We start from the raw sequence: 17,043 nt of genomic DNA, 5'->3' as shown, positions 1-17,043 counted from the left end.
TAGCTATATGACGGATAGTAAAGGAATGTTCAGAATTCTAAAGCTGTATCAATAGTTGTAGCATACAGTTTCCTCAAGAAATGGTTTTGACTCTCATTTTTTTTAAGCAAAAATGCTGGTTACAGTAAGACATTAGTTTATAAACATCCATTCTGTATGTTTCAGAACTCAAACCATTCTAAACAGCTTATATTGAAGCCAATCTGCCAAAATGACAGTGTGCCACTTATGATGTAATAGCGTGGCTAAACACTGCCTCCGCAGAAGAAAATCACCTGCTTCGTCACTGCCTGTTTAGCCCCGCCCACCGATTTGACATGTACTGATATGTACTCTATTAAGAATTTAGGCTACCAAACATGCACAAATGTTAAGGCCCATTCACATCAAGGACAATAACTATAAAAATAACGATAAAGATATAGTTCTAAAAATCTTCCTTAATACTAAAACTGGACAGAAAGTAACCTATTTACTTTAAAATTATGTTTTTTTGATGTAAAAATCTTGATAACATTATAAGTGGACCTCAGAGAACAGTTCCAAAAAAAAAAAAAAAAGTGTACATTTAAATGTAAATGTAAGTGAACCACAAAACAGTAAAGTGTACCCAAGTATTTTTACATTTGGTTTTCCTGTTTCTTTTTATGCTTTGAAAGACAAAGTGGCGTATTTCCCACAGCAGTTTGAGAAGGCTGTGCCAGCTTAAGCTTTCTACTCCATCATGGCTGTAATCCAGATACATCAGATGCATTCGTTTTTAAACATGTTGTTTCTAGATTACCCCTCTGTAGTCACATAAGTAAAGTTCGGCTCTATGTGCCAGGCGGTTTGTGCACCAGTGGACTGAAGAAGAAAAATGAAGACCGTAGCGCACCTTGAGGGAGCGGTTCATCCTGCATCCTGTCAAAATGAGGCTGGAATTGGAGGGTAATGGCCTTGGGCTGCCAAGATCCTTTCTCAAGCCAATACATAATCTGACAACAGAATTCACACAACTACAAGCTCCTCTTGCCCTCTTTCAGAACAACTAGGCAATTTTACATCATTGAAAATTAGTTGGTTGGCCTCAAGGTCAGAAGTGTGCAGCAGGGTTGGGTGACATATAGAATATTTATGATATATTCGATCTGATTTTGCTGGTGATATAATATTAAACAGAGTTGTGAAATTCACAGTAATTTAATGTGCTTTTTATTTGCCCATTCCATTTCCTAAAGGCCATGCCAGTAGGCTTGCTCCAGGCCTTCTCCTTCTCGATTCACGATGATGTTAAAATATATTAATAGAGTCCCTGTGGTTTGATTCCTGCATAAAAAAAGACTTGAACAACCACCATTGTGCCCTTGAACAAGCCATATATGACCCTGTTATTCTGTTAATATTAGGACTGTCAAATGATTAATCATGATTAATCACATCCAAAATAAAAGTTTTGTTTACATAATATATGTGTGTATACTGTGTATATTTATTATGTATCTATAAATACACACACATGCATGTATATATTTAAGAAGAATATGTTATGTTTATATATTAAATATATTTATATATAATATAAAATATAAGAATATAAATATATAAATGTATATACATGTAAATATTTTCTAAATATATAATTTATGTGTGTGTATTTATATATACATAATTAAATATACCATGTACACATACATATATTATGTAAACAAAACTTTTATTTTGGATGGGATTAATCGTGATTAATCATTTGACAGCCCTAGTTAATATTTCTCTTTCTTAATGTGTGAGTTTCCCAAGACCTCAGTTCTCTAATAATAATGATAGAACTTTTTTTTTTTTTTGTTTTAATCGTGATTTCAACAAAATAATGATATTTCACTAATTTTAAAGTTTGCCTATAAAAATATGTATATGTAAAAATTATGTTTGTAGATATATATATATATATTAGACATGTTTTTACTTCATTTGCCTCCGTAGTGTTATAATTAACATACCGCCCAAGTGGTGTGGAACCCATGTTTTTAATGTTTTTGCATGATTAATGATAATGAAAACTGATTTCACACTGTGGATAAACAGTTGAACATCAAACCGACGAACAAATCGCTCACAACCATTTCGAGAACCTGAAAATTTTAGGCTGTTAAAGTTTCAATTTCTACTCTTGCCCACTTTCGTTCTCTTTCCTTTCGTTTCTTACAGGTTGTTGAAATTGCCATAAAAGTAAGTCCTTTATTGGGCTCCCATATGATTCAGCCTTTTCTGCCAGCTTTGTTACGGGGAATAGTTGAAGGCGAAGGTGAGCATGAACACATCACAGTCTATTGCAGTAGTCCTATTGTACTCACCTAATTTCATTGAAAATGTACTTTGTCAAGTTTTTTTGTGTGTTTGACTGCAGAGGTATCCTGTGGTTATGTCTACATACCTGGGTGTAACAGGTCGGATTCTCTTGCAGAATTCAGGCTTTTTCACATCACTTCTCACTCAAATGGCTGTGGAATTCAACCAGGAGGTAAGGATGAATACCAGGCCACCTGACAAAGCATATATTTTTAAATGTATTTCTGTAGTTTTTAATTTTTATGTATTTTTTTTCAGTTAACCTTAATTTTCTTGCAACTAAACAAATGTGACTTTTAAAAAGGTTTTAGTTTAAGTTAATTATAATAACCCTGATATAACAGATAATACATATACAGTATTGCCTACTAAGGGATATGGCAATATATTGTGCATCCCTTACAATAATAGTAGATTAATAGAACATTCAATTTTATATTATTAATAGCCATGGCTCAATATACACTTTAATAGTTGTTATAAAAGCCAGAAATTCAGTATTGGTGCATACTAATTAATGTTATGGTTTTAAATAAAGAACTCCAGCTCACATGTCTCAGATGTTGGAGGACTAAACATAATTAGATGAAAAAAATCTCCACTTTCCCCAGTACTTTCTTTATACTTCTTACCTTCATGTCAAGGTCAAGTACACTGAAGCACAAAATCATTAACAAACAAACAAAAAATCCTCAAGCTTGGCCTAGTTTTCTTCTTCTGTGCAGCGTATCTTTAGTTGGGTTTGTGGAAGCTGATCTTACTGTAATTTGGTCCCAGTGGACCAAGATGCTTTGCCAAGCCGCCCACACAGCATCATTCCCTTTCAACCCTGGGCTGTATCTCCCCACCGAATAATTGAACTCATTTGCACTATTGTAGTCTCAGCATATATCAGTATTCTCCTTAATTTCCTCAATCCCAGAAATATCTTTCCTTCTGAGTCCCCTTCATTATTTACAGTATCAGCCAAATAACTTCAAAGATGGAGGTTTTTATATATTCGCCCTGTCAGGCGGCTCGACGTACCCTAATGTTTTCCTCTTATCTTATGAAGGGTGTATTAATCTTGTTCCCAATGTGCCTCGCTCACCTGTGCACGGCTAAATTATAAATGAGAATTATGTGAAAGAGATTGTTTATCATGGTGATCTCTGCTTTCTCAGGCAGACCAGCTCTTGGGGAGTATGATAGAGATGTGGGTGGACCGCATGGACAACATCACCTAGCCTGAGAGGAGAAAGCTCTCTGCCCTGGGACTTCATGTCACTTTTACCGTCTGACAACAGGTTTGCCATTATATAAACACCTGCAGGATCTTCCTATCACATTTGCATGCAAATGTCTGAAGCTTATATAGCAGAAGTCATCAGCAAGCTGTACAAGTAATAACATTTATACAAATCATTTGACATTCACCTCGGAGACCATACAAATAAAAAATTACTTTGTGATAATGACCCGCCAGGAGAAATGTTTTTTTTTTTTTAGACGTGTGTGTTTTTTGTGTGTTTTTTATTTTTTTGATTCAAAATTCTGTTTTTTTAACTGCTGATATAATAGACCAAGCACAAATAGCAACACCTATTAGAGTAATGGAAGCCAGTATACACAAGCAATGTTAATTATAAACTTTATCAAAATGGAGTGATCTTCCACATTTTTTTCAATTACCCTGGTTCTAGAAATATTTTTCTCATTTATTTTCTCTATAGGCATTTTTTTATTATTATTAAATCTTCAATAAACAGTGAATAGCTAAACTATGTAAAAAAGTTAAGCTAGGAACCAAACCATCTAGAGAAGAAACACTTTATTAACACTTATACCTTCGATATGTAGCATAGAAGTACTTGAGAATCAGAGAAAAAGACAAAGAAACACAACACTTGTCTTTTTTTTAGGGAATGAGTTACTCATCCTTTAATGCATTGCAAAGAAATTTATTCAGAAACAATTGTTCGATCTGTAATTTGACTATGAAGCTGAAGTCATGATGAAATTTCCACAGAATTTCCACCTATTTCAACTTAAAAACATCATGTAACACAAAAAGTTGAAAATGCTGGACTTATTTTGATGAGTTAAAGTAATATAAAAACTTAAGTTGCCATGACTTACTGATCGTGTCTTTCTTTCTTTCTTTTTTTTTTAGTGTACTGGAAAAAATAAGTTTTGGGATATTTATGGGATTATTGCTTTCAGGGGAAATTCAGTAATGCTGACCAAGTATAGGGACCAATTCTCACTTTTAACTAGTTGCTTATTAGCATGCCTATTATTAACATCTTGGGTGTTTATTAGTACTTGTAAAGTACATATTACATATTATAATAAAGCATTAATAAGCAGCAAATTAGAAGTTTATTGAGGGAAAAGTCATAGTTAGTGGTTTATTAATAACAAGAATTGGACCTTAAAATGAAGTGTGACCAGAAATTCTGTCATTTCAATAGGAATCCACACAATAGGGAATTTCTCATGAGGGTGAAAGATTAGGCCACACAAATTTTGCAACAGGTTGAATATGATCACACAGATTCGTCCTGTTGATCAACAGAAAGCTGCTTGGTTTGAAAGTGAGCAGTGGTTTCTATATTGCTACACTATTGACAGTAGATAAACTGTTTTTGCTCACGAAATTTCACAAATTGTACTTCACACCATTAATCTTAAACATAATAGCAAAATTATCCCAAGTTTAAGAGCAACAGTAAAATCTGATTATATAAAAATAATTTGTTTGACAATTTTGTTGGTTTTAGAATCTTTGACTGGACTTTAAGTGGGAAAACACCTAACCCTTGTACACAACTGTGGGTTGTTTTGTAGCTTTTTTGTTCTCAAAGGTGATACTTTCTCATAAAATAGATTCTATTCTGAATAATGGTAAAAATAAGGATCTCTGCAGACTAACACAGTTTCTTGAGTTACTTTTCTTTTCAATCTTTTCAACTCTGCATACGTGATTCTGGCAGCAACGTTGACACTCAAAATCACATTATTAAGGGAAGAGATGCACCCGTTTACCTCCACAGCACACATAATGTGAATGGCAATAACTGTACACAATGAGGTGGTAATTAAAATTTTCTAGGAAACAGTGTCAAGCATCCTGCACTGCAGACATAACATATTTTTATTCCTTGTGGCACAGTGATTAACAAGATATATTTACATTTCATGTCAAATTGCGTGTGCTTTTACATGTGCAGACTGTCAGGAGAAGAGAAATGGTGGAGAAATTCATGATTGACACTCCTCATTACAATATAAATATTCAGTCTTAAAACACTTGAGAATGTCTCTGCATGCAGGCTCTTCCTATTCTGAAGGGCAGCCGGTCATCTGCAAAATATTTCACGCCCTGGATTTATCTGATCTATTGTATGTGTCCACATTTTGTATGTATGTATTTGTCTGTATGTGTGCCCATTGTGATATCTTGTATCATGGAATTGCATTGGGGACTGTGGAATCGATTGCAGTACCGCAGCAGGTCTGTTGTCACCTTATTTCATTGAGATTGATTTTAATGGTCATTGTTCTATAAGATCAATAATGGCATCAATACCAAAGCCCTTCGTTGTCAGTCTCCCTCCCACCAAAAGCAGTGATTAACTGGCAAAAAAGACAGCTCCATCATGGCCTTGTTTTACTTCTGCAGTTTTCAGGGCTTTGCCGTGATATACAGGAGAGGCTCCCCATGCGGCTTAAGCCTGAGTCTTGAGGGAGAGTGGGATAGTCATGCATTATCACGCTTGTAGAGACAGCCTGGATCCGTGAGCCATATCTCTGAGCCTCAGTCTCTGAAGCACAGATGCACGATGTTGTTTTCTCCATTATTGTTACATCTTGCCTTCTGCTCGAATCCAATCCAGTGTCAGAAATAAACTTTTCCATTACTTTTTTGGGGTAGGGCTGCACAGTTATTACATAACCATTATTATTGTTATGGCTGCTACAATTTAACTGATCAAGAAAAAAATTAATTTCAAAACTATTTATAATATTTTAGAGATACTGTCAAATGTGACCCTGGACCACAAAACCAGTAATTAGGGTCAATTTTTCAAAATTAAGATTTATGCATCATCTGAAAGTTGAATAAATAAGCTTTCCATTGATGTATGGTTTGTTAGGATAGGACAATATCTGGTCGAAATACTGGAATCTGAATCTGGAAAATCTGGAATCTGAGGGTGCAAAAAATCTAAATATTTCCTTTAAAGTTGTCCATATGAAGTTCTTAGCAATGAATATTACTTATCAAAAATTAAGTTTTTATATATTTACGGTAGGAAATTTACAAAATATCTTCATGGAACATAATCTTTACTTAATATCCTAATGATTTTTGGCATTAAAGAAAAATCAATAATTTTGGCCCATACAATGTATTTTTGGCTATTGCTACAAATATACCCCAGCGACTTAAGACTGGTTTTGTTGTCCAGGGTCACAAATGATTTTGCATAGTGTGTGTAATGCAAAAGGTATCCATTCAATACTGGTCAAAACACCCCAAAAGTATATATATATATATATATATATATATGTGTGTTTGTGTTGTGTGTGTGTGTATGTGTGTGTGTGTGTGTGTGTGTGTGTGTGTGTATATATATATAATATATATATAATTTTTTTCTATTAATCAACTTTAAGAATTGTGATTACAATATCAAGAGCAATAATCAGCAGTGTTGATATTTGTCGTAATTGTGGAACTCTATTTCAGGATCTTTTTTTTACTAATTAAAAATGATGCTGATGTGAGTCATCATTTATGTCAAATGCTTAAATTAAATGCATTTATTAACATTTTCAATCAGAATAATTAGATTTGAATAATCAGAATAATTTTATTGTCTATAAATCAGTTTTTAGACGAAGAGTATTAAGCATCATAATATTGAACACAGATGCCTAAGCAAACAACAACACAAAGGCCTTAGGTGGAATTTTTGAATAGAAATATGCTACCATTCAAACTTTGAGTCAGTTTTGTTTTTAAAAGAAACATAACAAATTAATACTTTAATTCAGCAAGGATGCATTCAGTTCATTCAATTCAAGTCAAAAGTGACAGTAAAGATGTTTATAATAAACTTTTCATCAAAGAACCCTGAAAAAAAAAAAAAAAGATGTTTATAATAAACTTTATCAAAGAACCATGAAATCCTGATCTTGGTTTCCACAAAAATGTTTTCTCAAATGATGACTTCTGATCATGTGAAACTAAAACCTAGAGTAATTGTATTTTTAGTTTTCTGAAACTGGGGGGGGTGTTAGTCTTTAGTTTGTCCTTTGGTTTTTGTTTCTGATTAAGTTTCTGATTTTTTTTTAGACACTGATTTTTTTTTCTGTCTGGTGTGGCTTAAACTGTGGTATTACAATATTGCAATATACAAACTTATTTTAGAGAGGAATTGTGCTCTGCCAGTAAACAATCATCCTTATTCAGATGCTTTTTCGTCTCTCTTTGGACTCATGTGACTTGAACGGTGCAGAAAAAATTATGAACGCAGACTCTGAGAGGCTTGCATGAAATGAGGGCCAGCATATTAATTTTCACAGGCATTCAGTGTGCTTTGAATGGCATTTTCTGATCCTGCCATTACTATTCTATTTGCTGTGTTCCGACTCCCTCTGAATAAACACCTGTGGGCTCAGAGCAATGCCCAAGGCGCTGAATGTTTCTTCTCTGAGGCGCAATACGTCACAAATAATTTCACCCCCTAATGAAGTATAACCGCAGTGATGACAGCAATGAAACGGTACAGATTTGTCTCTGCTTCAGTCATTTAGAGAGCGCAGAATAAACAGATGATAATAATGATGTAATGATCTCCACACATACAGCCAAGCCAAAAAAGGAAGAGGGATATGCAGATTGGGTCTTGCTTTTTACACATGCACAAGCAAAACCACTGAGAATGTTTTCAACCAGCTGCTTTTGGAATAATGATGTTGGAGTTTGCCAGAATATTTACACAGTTTAGAGCAAGCTGCTTGCTTGGTTACAATTGGAATGCATATTCAAAAGAAATCCAAGTGGAATATATGATGCTTTTGTATATTATATATATATATATATATATATATATATTATATATATAGATATATATATATAGTATATATATATATTCTATATATATATATATATATATATATATATATATATATATAAATTATGCATAGCCTGAATGCACTGTAAGTCGCTTTGGATACAAGCATCTGCTAAATGCATAAATGCAAATGTATATATATATATATATATATATATATATATATATATATATATATATATTAGTGCTGGGCAACGATTAACATCTTTAATCACGATTAATCACATGATTTTCTGCGATTAATCACATTGTTATGCACAACATTCAATAATGAATTCAAAAGTAGTGTATTATGCACTTTTTCATTTTTTGCAGCAGTATTCCTTTTTTTGTTTGTTAAAATATTTCTTGTAAATCTCAACTATTAACATTAATGTAATCGAATTAAATATAAAACCAAAGCTATTTGCCACTGCCAGGGCATTAACTTTTTTATAGAAAATATTTTATAGTTTGTTATAGAAAAACAAGTTATGCTCAAAAGTATTAAAAGCATCGTCAGAATAGTCCATCTGCCATCAGTGGTTCAACCATAACGCTATGAAGCGACAAGAATACTTTTTATACGAGAAGAAAACAAAAATAATTACTTTATTCAACAATTCGTCTCCTCTGTCTCTCCCCACATCGCCGGAGCGCGGAACTTCTGATACGTGCAGCATGATTACGTAAACATTTCTAAGCGGCAAAAGTGATAGATCTGTAAAGCAATATATTGTGAGAGGGCCGTGTGTTACCGTGTCCCAAACAACTCAAAATAATAAATCACAAAGTTAACAAAACGATGCACTCCACTGTGCTGAGGGAGAGCACTTCTCTACTGTCTTCACATGCTATCGGAAACTTAACCCTAACCCTAACCTATACCTTTTAAATTTGCTTATTGAAAGAACAACAATAGCAGCAGTAGCAGTAGCCTATGGTGTAACATTTATTTGAAACACATGTATTTTTTACTTGCTACCTTATATCTTTACTCTTTCCTTTCATTCTTTTCATGGCTTTGGAAAACTTGCATCTGATGTTTCTCTACGTTGCTTTTTGCATAACTCCGGGTCGTCGGCACCAAGCTTTATTGCAATGTCTTTCTAGGAATTAAATGCTTTCTCGAATCTTTAAAGTCTCTCCACGAGTGATCGTACAGGTGCAGATATATCTGTTGCAGCTCAGGTATTCGATACAGTGTATTTATGTTGCTAGTGACTTGGATATGTTGTTCTCCTGCCTGACCTCCGCTGAATGGAAATAAACCAGGAAAAAAAATAGCATGTCAAAGAAGGTGGAGTTCCAGAACACACCCAAAGATTGCGTAATTGCCATGAACCAGTGGTATCTCAAAGGTGTTTAGGAGCCAAAACGAATTCCCCCTAAAAGTTTGCTTTGGTGAGCCGTTTTTCGAAGTGCCGAAATGAACTCAAAATGAACTTCGTTTTGGCCAGATTTTCATATCAGTTCGTTCTTTGATTTTGTTTGAAGTTTATCTGGGCCTTAATTATAAAGGTCAAAAATTCTGATGGTCAAACATCATGAAATGCTGAATTGTGACTTTTCGTGCATGAAAACATAACTAACATTATAAGAGCACAAAAAGAGAAAAATATAGTTTGATTTTACAGTAGGCTTACATAAATGCAAATCTTTTGATATGTTTTCTTTTTTTACATTTTAAAAAAGGTGATTCTGCAAGTTTTATTGTCCAAAGGTGCTGGTTTGGGTGTCATTAGGTGTTATACAGGCCTCTTTTTCAGGTCTAAGCAGTGTGATAAGAAATCTTTAATATGATGCATCTTTGATAGGTCACTAGTGCAGCTCGTGTAGCTCTAATATTGGTGGGTTGAGATAAGATTGCCCCTGCCCTGTATTATACAACAACAAAAAAAAAAAAGTAATATTAAAGCTGTAAACTTTATTAACTGTATAGCTGAGTAGATATTTAGCAAGCTTTGGTTTTTGACAAGTTTGCTTGTAGCTGACTTTCAGGGTGTCTTCAGACAAAACAGTAATTGACTCTCATATATTCTAATATATGCTTAGCATAGGGTGGCCATGTGCACCGTTCATACGGGACATGTCCTGGCCAGGATTTTAATATTGCCTTAAATATCCAGGTTTAGGCTGTTTGCACTGTGCAGGTTGATCACTGTGTGACATTCATGAGAGCTATAGAGAGCAGAGCAGATGGCTCCTTATACTTTTGAATCGCTCTCGCACCTACTTTGGTGTCTTTTTTGATCAGTGCACAGCGACGCTTCAAGTTAAATGAAGGAACAAACACATCCGCATATTTGCATCTCTTTGATTGTTCCCTGTAGATCTCACCTACTCACACGCAGCCCCACGATTGGTCGATTATGTGCAATACCTGCAAGTTATTGGTCAAACTGCTTTGGATGTTTTAGGCAATATTAAAATCCTGGCCAGGACGTGTCCCGTATGAACGGCGAATATGGCCACCCTGGCTTAGCATGACCCATTTTGAGTTATTTAAAACTTTTTTCAGTCATCAGTTTTGAATTGCGAGCCATATGCAATACTGAGAATTTTACTTTCATGTATTAAAAATGAATGAGTGTGCAGATAAAATGAAATGAGCACCTCGTTTTGGATTAAGGAAACACTCAGTTCCTCAGTACCAGGGTGCAGCTGGGTGATGGGGAGGCACACGTCATATTGCAATCGTAATTTCATACCACCCGTCTTTCATTCCTGACCAATTTCTTGTCATTAAGTCATATCGGCTGTGTCCCTCTCCCTTAGCAGCTACAGTACCTCATCATCTTCCTCTATTTCACCAAAGCAGAGATGTGATTGCTGCTCCAGAAATGGTATCGACTAGTTCATTTCACCAAGCAATGTTTTTTAGATTTAGAACTGACCCTCCTTCTCTGGCTTTTCATTGAATGCTGCATGTGAGCAGATCCTAGGCGGAGAAAGAATCGTCACAAGGGTTCTAAGTGGACAGTCGAGGGATCTCATGTGTTTTGGCTCTGAGTGACGAATGAACCAATTTGTATCAGACATTGGGGGGTTATATTGAAGACCGTGATGGACAGGGACAAACACAGGAAATTTGGCCCTGCCACACATTATAGAAGAAAAATGTGTTGGGAAGGTCAAGACCATAGGATGTTTTCATCTTTAAAGGGATAGTTCACCAAGAAATGACAATTATGTCATTGTTTACTCACATATTTTAGATCCAATGGAAGTGAATGGTAACCACAGCTGTTAAGCAATATTTTCAGTGAATAATGATTAAAGTTTCAGACACATTGTTTCTCACACAAAACTGTCATATGGCTTTAGAAGAAGACACAAGTCATATGAATCAGGGTTATTATCACTAATTAAAATGTGAATTAAATTAAAATAAAGCTAAAATACAGTATAAATAATGACAAACGTATTTCAGTTAGCTGGCAACATTTCTAATTTTTGTTTAGTTTTAATTGAAGGACTAAAATTACCAACTGGAAATAAAAAATAATAAATAAAAAACTAAAACTAAACTAAATTTAAAACTAGAATTAAAAATGTAAAATAACCTTAGTAGTTATATAAATAACTATATACATCTATATAAAGAATAAAAAAACACAGTCAAAGTTAACACAGTTTAATTAAAATAAAATTAAAAAAACAAAGTACAAATAAAAGCTTACTGTTCTTACTGGAGCTTGACAGCCAGTGGTCACCATTCACTTTCATCATATAGATTAGAGCAGTTCAGACATTGGTCGAAACTTTTCCATTTTTGTTTAACAGAAGAAATACATATAGTATGTGTTTGGAATTATGACAGAAGTTTAATTTTTAAATCAGCAATGTCAAACATATGGCTTTTAAGTCCTATGAAATGGAGAGACTGTCCTTCATAAATTGCTAACTGTTGCCATGTCACATAAAGCATAAAGGACAGCTGCATTAAGGGTTTAATCTATTGAATATCTGAACTATCTTCACATTTATTGGCAATAACTGCTTCAGATAATATGTGTGGTCTAATGTTCAGGTCCCCTGAGTGTAGTTCAGATTTTAACAGTCAGTCAGACTGAAGATTTCTCTTAAGCTTTTGATTGTTCCCTTGCAGAAAGGGTTTGTGAGTGCAAGCTATTTCCAGGCGCAAAATTTTATTTTTTTTTTTTAAAAACTGAAAATCTTAATACCCATTGTAGGGATGTCGAGAGTACAAGTGCTTTTGCTACCAACTCGATGCAAAAACTTTTTAAAAAAAGTAACAATAGCAGTCTTTTTAAAGTTTAGCTTGTCGAGTAGCAACTGTACCCACGCTCTGTCACACTGACAGATGACTGCTTTTGAACGCTCATATGCGTATTTACCCACATGCAAAGACATTCTTTGTTGAAATAGCCATTTTGGGTGTGGTAAAAAAAAAAGTTAAATTGAGAAATAATTGTTTTTATTTAGCTTGTTTACTTTTTAACTAAAGTAATATTTTGAATAGAATTTTTTTTCAAACTCATATTGAGTATTGTGAAATTCCACTTTCTTTGCTTTCAACTACTAAAATTACCACCATGACATCCCTTCTCACAGGCATGTGAAGACACCTTACAAACATCTTTCTGTCACAGTGTTTTCAGAGTGTGAATGATGGAACGTTGTGTTCTTTCTTTGAATAACGTTTTCCTCTGCAGTCATTTTTCAGTGTGATCCAGGACAAGTTCTGTGGGATCATTAACATCAGAGTGGAAGTGCTGCACAATGTTATGATGGAATGAGATGGCTACCTTCAAGGAGTATGTTTGATTCTCTCTTTTTGATGACAGTTCTCCTCCAATGGTGGACAAGGGCACACACTGTCAAGGCAGGTTATTTCATGAAACAAATGCTTAGCATTATGAGAAGTGATTGTGATCTGTGTCAGTGTTTTCCGCCTTCTTGTTACACATTATATATTAAATATAAAAATAAATAAATTATATATATCAAATACATTTTTTTACATTTACATTTAGTCATTTAGCAGATGCTTTTATCTAAAGCTACTTACAAATGAAGACAACCAGAAGCAATCAAAACCAACAAAATAGTGATAATATGCAAGTGCTATTATAAGAAAATGAAATTAGAAAATGAAAAGAGAGTGCAAGTGTTAGAGAACTTTTTTAAATAAAAAGAAAACAAATAGATAAAATAGAATTACAACAGAGTGCTAGAGTTGGAGGGTCAAAAATCTCCTTGTTTTTAGATTTTAATTTTGTACAATTCTATTCTATTCTATTCTATTCTATTATATTCTATTATATTATATTATATTATATTATATTATATTATATTATATTATATTATATTATATTATATTATATTATTATGAAATATATTATATTATATTGTGTTATAACACACACACACACACACACACACACACACACACACACACAATAATTATAATAAAATATATTTCTATATGATTATAAATTTAAGTATAATATAACATTTTAATATATAATATTATCCTGCAATTATATATTAATTAATTTAATTATTTTAAAAATATTTTAAAACTTCAATTTTGATGTGGATGCTTGTATATATTTCTATTCTGTAAATATGACTAATGAAATTAATAGTATTTAAATTATATTTAAAAAATATTAAAGTTAAATGTATAGTTGTGTTTCTCTCTCTCTCTCTGTATGTCTATCTATATATTAATTAATTAAGAAGAATACAAAAAATTGAATTCATTGTAATATAGAATTTTTATCCATAATGCCATTCTTCATTTATATATTTTTTACAATATTGTTTTAATACAATTATTATTTTTTTATATTTTACCAATTAAATTTTGCTATATATTGTATATGTGGATGCTTGTATATAATTTTATTCTGTAATAAGACTAATAATATTTATTTTTTTTTAATTATTTTTTATATTTTTAGTTATGTTTTTCTCTCTTTTTCTGTCTATCTATATCTATCTAATGACATTAATTAATTGCTAATAATAATTATACAAATAATAAATAATGAATTTATAATATAGAATTCATATTCAGTTCAATTCAATTCAAGTTTATTTGTATAGCACTTTTTACGATACAAATCATTGCAAAGCAACTTTACAGAAAATTAAGTTTCTACAATATTTAGTAGTAGCTTATCAGTGATGACTGTCAGTCTATGTGCATACGGCAGAAATGTATGAAAAAAATCAATAAAAGACGTAAACAAACAGATGATTAACACTATTAACAGCAATTATGCAATGAAACTTATAGCAAAATGTGGTAGTTCTGTATGTTGTCTCTGGGTTAGCATCATCTGAGGTCCTCTGAGGGGTTTGGCATCATCTCTTCTCAGGTGTTCTGGATCAAGACTGGAGCTTGTGCAAATCCTAGTTTTTTACCACGGGATGTAAATCCCATGGCAAAACAGAGAAACAAATAGAGACAATTAGCTTAGCTGCTGTTCCAGCCAAGTAAAACTAATTAGTTTAACCCAAGCTAAAGAATAATAATGCATATTTGATCAGATATAACTGCAGTCCAAAATTATGAGATGCATTATTTGAATGCTTGGCCAAAGAGATGTGTTTTTAATCTAGATTTAAACAGAGAAAGTGTGTCTGAACCCCGGACATTATCAGGAAGGCTATTCCAGAGTTTGGGAGCCAAATGCGAAAAAGCTCTACCTCCTTTAGTGGACTTTGCTATCCTAGGTACTACCAAAAGTCCAGCGTTTTATCACCTTAGGGAGCGTGATGGATTGTAGCGTGGTAGAAGACTAGTTAGGTACGCAGGAGCTAAACCATTAAGGGCCTTATAAGTAAGTAATAATATTTTGTAACTGATACGGAACTTAATAGGTAGCCAGTGCAGAGACTGTAAAATTGGGGTAATATGATCATATTTTCTTGACCTGGTAAGGATTCTACCCGCAGCATTTTGGACTACCTGTAGCTTGTTTATTGAAGATGCAGGACAACCAGCTAGCAGTGCATTACAATAGTCCCAGTCTAGAGGTCATGAATGCATGAACTAGCTTTTCTGCATCAGGAACAGGTAACATGTTTCGTAGCTTGGCAATGTTTCTAAGATGGAAGAATGCTGTTTTCATAACATGGGAAATATGATTTTCAAAAGACAAGTTACTGTCTAATATAACACCCAGATAATTGACTGTAGAGGAAGTAACAGTACATCTGTCTAGTTGCAAATTGTAATCTACGAGATTCTGTGTAATGTTTTTTGGTCCAATAAGAAATATCTCTGTCTTATCTGAATTTAATAGGAGAAAATTATTGGTCATCCAATATTACATTTTTAACACACTCTGTTAACTTAGATAATTTAGATGTTTCATCTGGTCTTGTTGAGATATATATTTGAGTATCATCAGCATAACAGTTGAAACTAATCCCGTATTTTCTAATGAAATTACCAAGGGGCAACATGTATATTGAAAATAGCAGAGGACCTAGGACAGATCCTTGTGGCACTCCATATTTTTCTGGTGATAAATGAGATGACTCCCCATTTAAATAAACAAAGTGGTAGCGATTGGACAGGTAGGATCTAAACCATCTTAAAGCCTGCCCTTGGATACCTGTATAGTTTTGTAATCTATCTATGAGTATGTCATAATCTATGGTGTCGAACGCAGCACTAAGATCAAGTAAAACTAGCAATGAGATGCAGCCTTGGTCTGACGCAAGAAGCAAGTCATTTGTAATTTTAACATGTGCAGTTTCTGTTTCAGTTTCTGAAATTCTTCATAGAGATAATTTTTTTGCAGGAAGGAGCACATTTGAGCAGACACAACTTTTTCAAAAATTTTAGACATAAATGGAAGATTTGTAATGGGTCTGTAATTTGCCAGTTCACAAGGATCTAGTTGTGGTTTTTTAATAAGAGGCTTAATAACCGCCAGCTTGAATGGTTTTGGGACGTGACCTAAAGATAACAACGAGTTAATAATATTGAGAAGCGGTTCTTCTGCTACAGATAACGACTCTTTCAGTAATTTAGTGGGTACAGTATCTAATTAACATGTATAATAGTTAGATGCAGTGATAAGTTTATTTAGCTATTTTAGCTATACAAATATATGTTTGTATATATAGGTTTGGGTTGTATGTAAGCTGGTCGTGAAATGTGCATGATACTATGAAGCAACCAATATTTCATGACTTTAGGATATGGTGCTATACTCTTAAACTCACCTCCTAAGGCATTTTATCATTTCCAGGCAGGATGAATACAACCTGCCTCATACATACTTCAGTGGGGTGTCAACACAGTATTCATAAATGGAGTTAGAGATTACACAGCTGCTGGAGAAACAGGGGAAAAGTGGCACATTTTAGAAATGATGTGTAACATGAATGTAATTTCTCTACTTTGCACTCACTCTTTTTACACACACACACACAAACATGCTCACATGCCTCACAACCTTACACACTCTCTGGCTGCCTGTCCTCTAGCTGCATGCTGATGAGCCACTTTGAAGAGCCAAAGCTGACAGATGATGAGGAACCCCCAACAGAACAGGACAAGAAGAGGAAACTGGTGAGTTTTTTACCCTGTCCTCAAAGGTCACAGGTGTTGCACGCTCCT

General features: G+C 33.7%; 1 pseudogene; it reads left to right on the top strand.

The window, feature by feature from the left end:
• The window catches only part of LOC109086636, a 140,184-nt pseudogene that overhangs the window by 102,825 nt on the left and 20,316 nt on the right, over positions 1-17,043 (top strand).

Source organism: Cyprinus carpio, chromosome B8, assembly GCF_018340385.1.
Source record: "Cyprinus carpio isolate SPL01 chromosome B8, ASM1834038v1, whole genome shotgun sequence".
Classification (NCBI taxonomy): Eukaryota; Metazoa; Chordata; class Actinopteri; order Cypriniformes; family Cyprinidae; genus Cyprinus; species Cyprinus carpio.
Note: the sequence above shows the minus strand (reverse complement) of the source record. Positions and strands in the feature narration are given on the sequence as shown.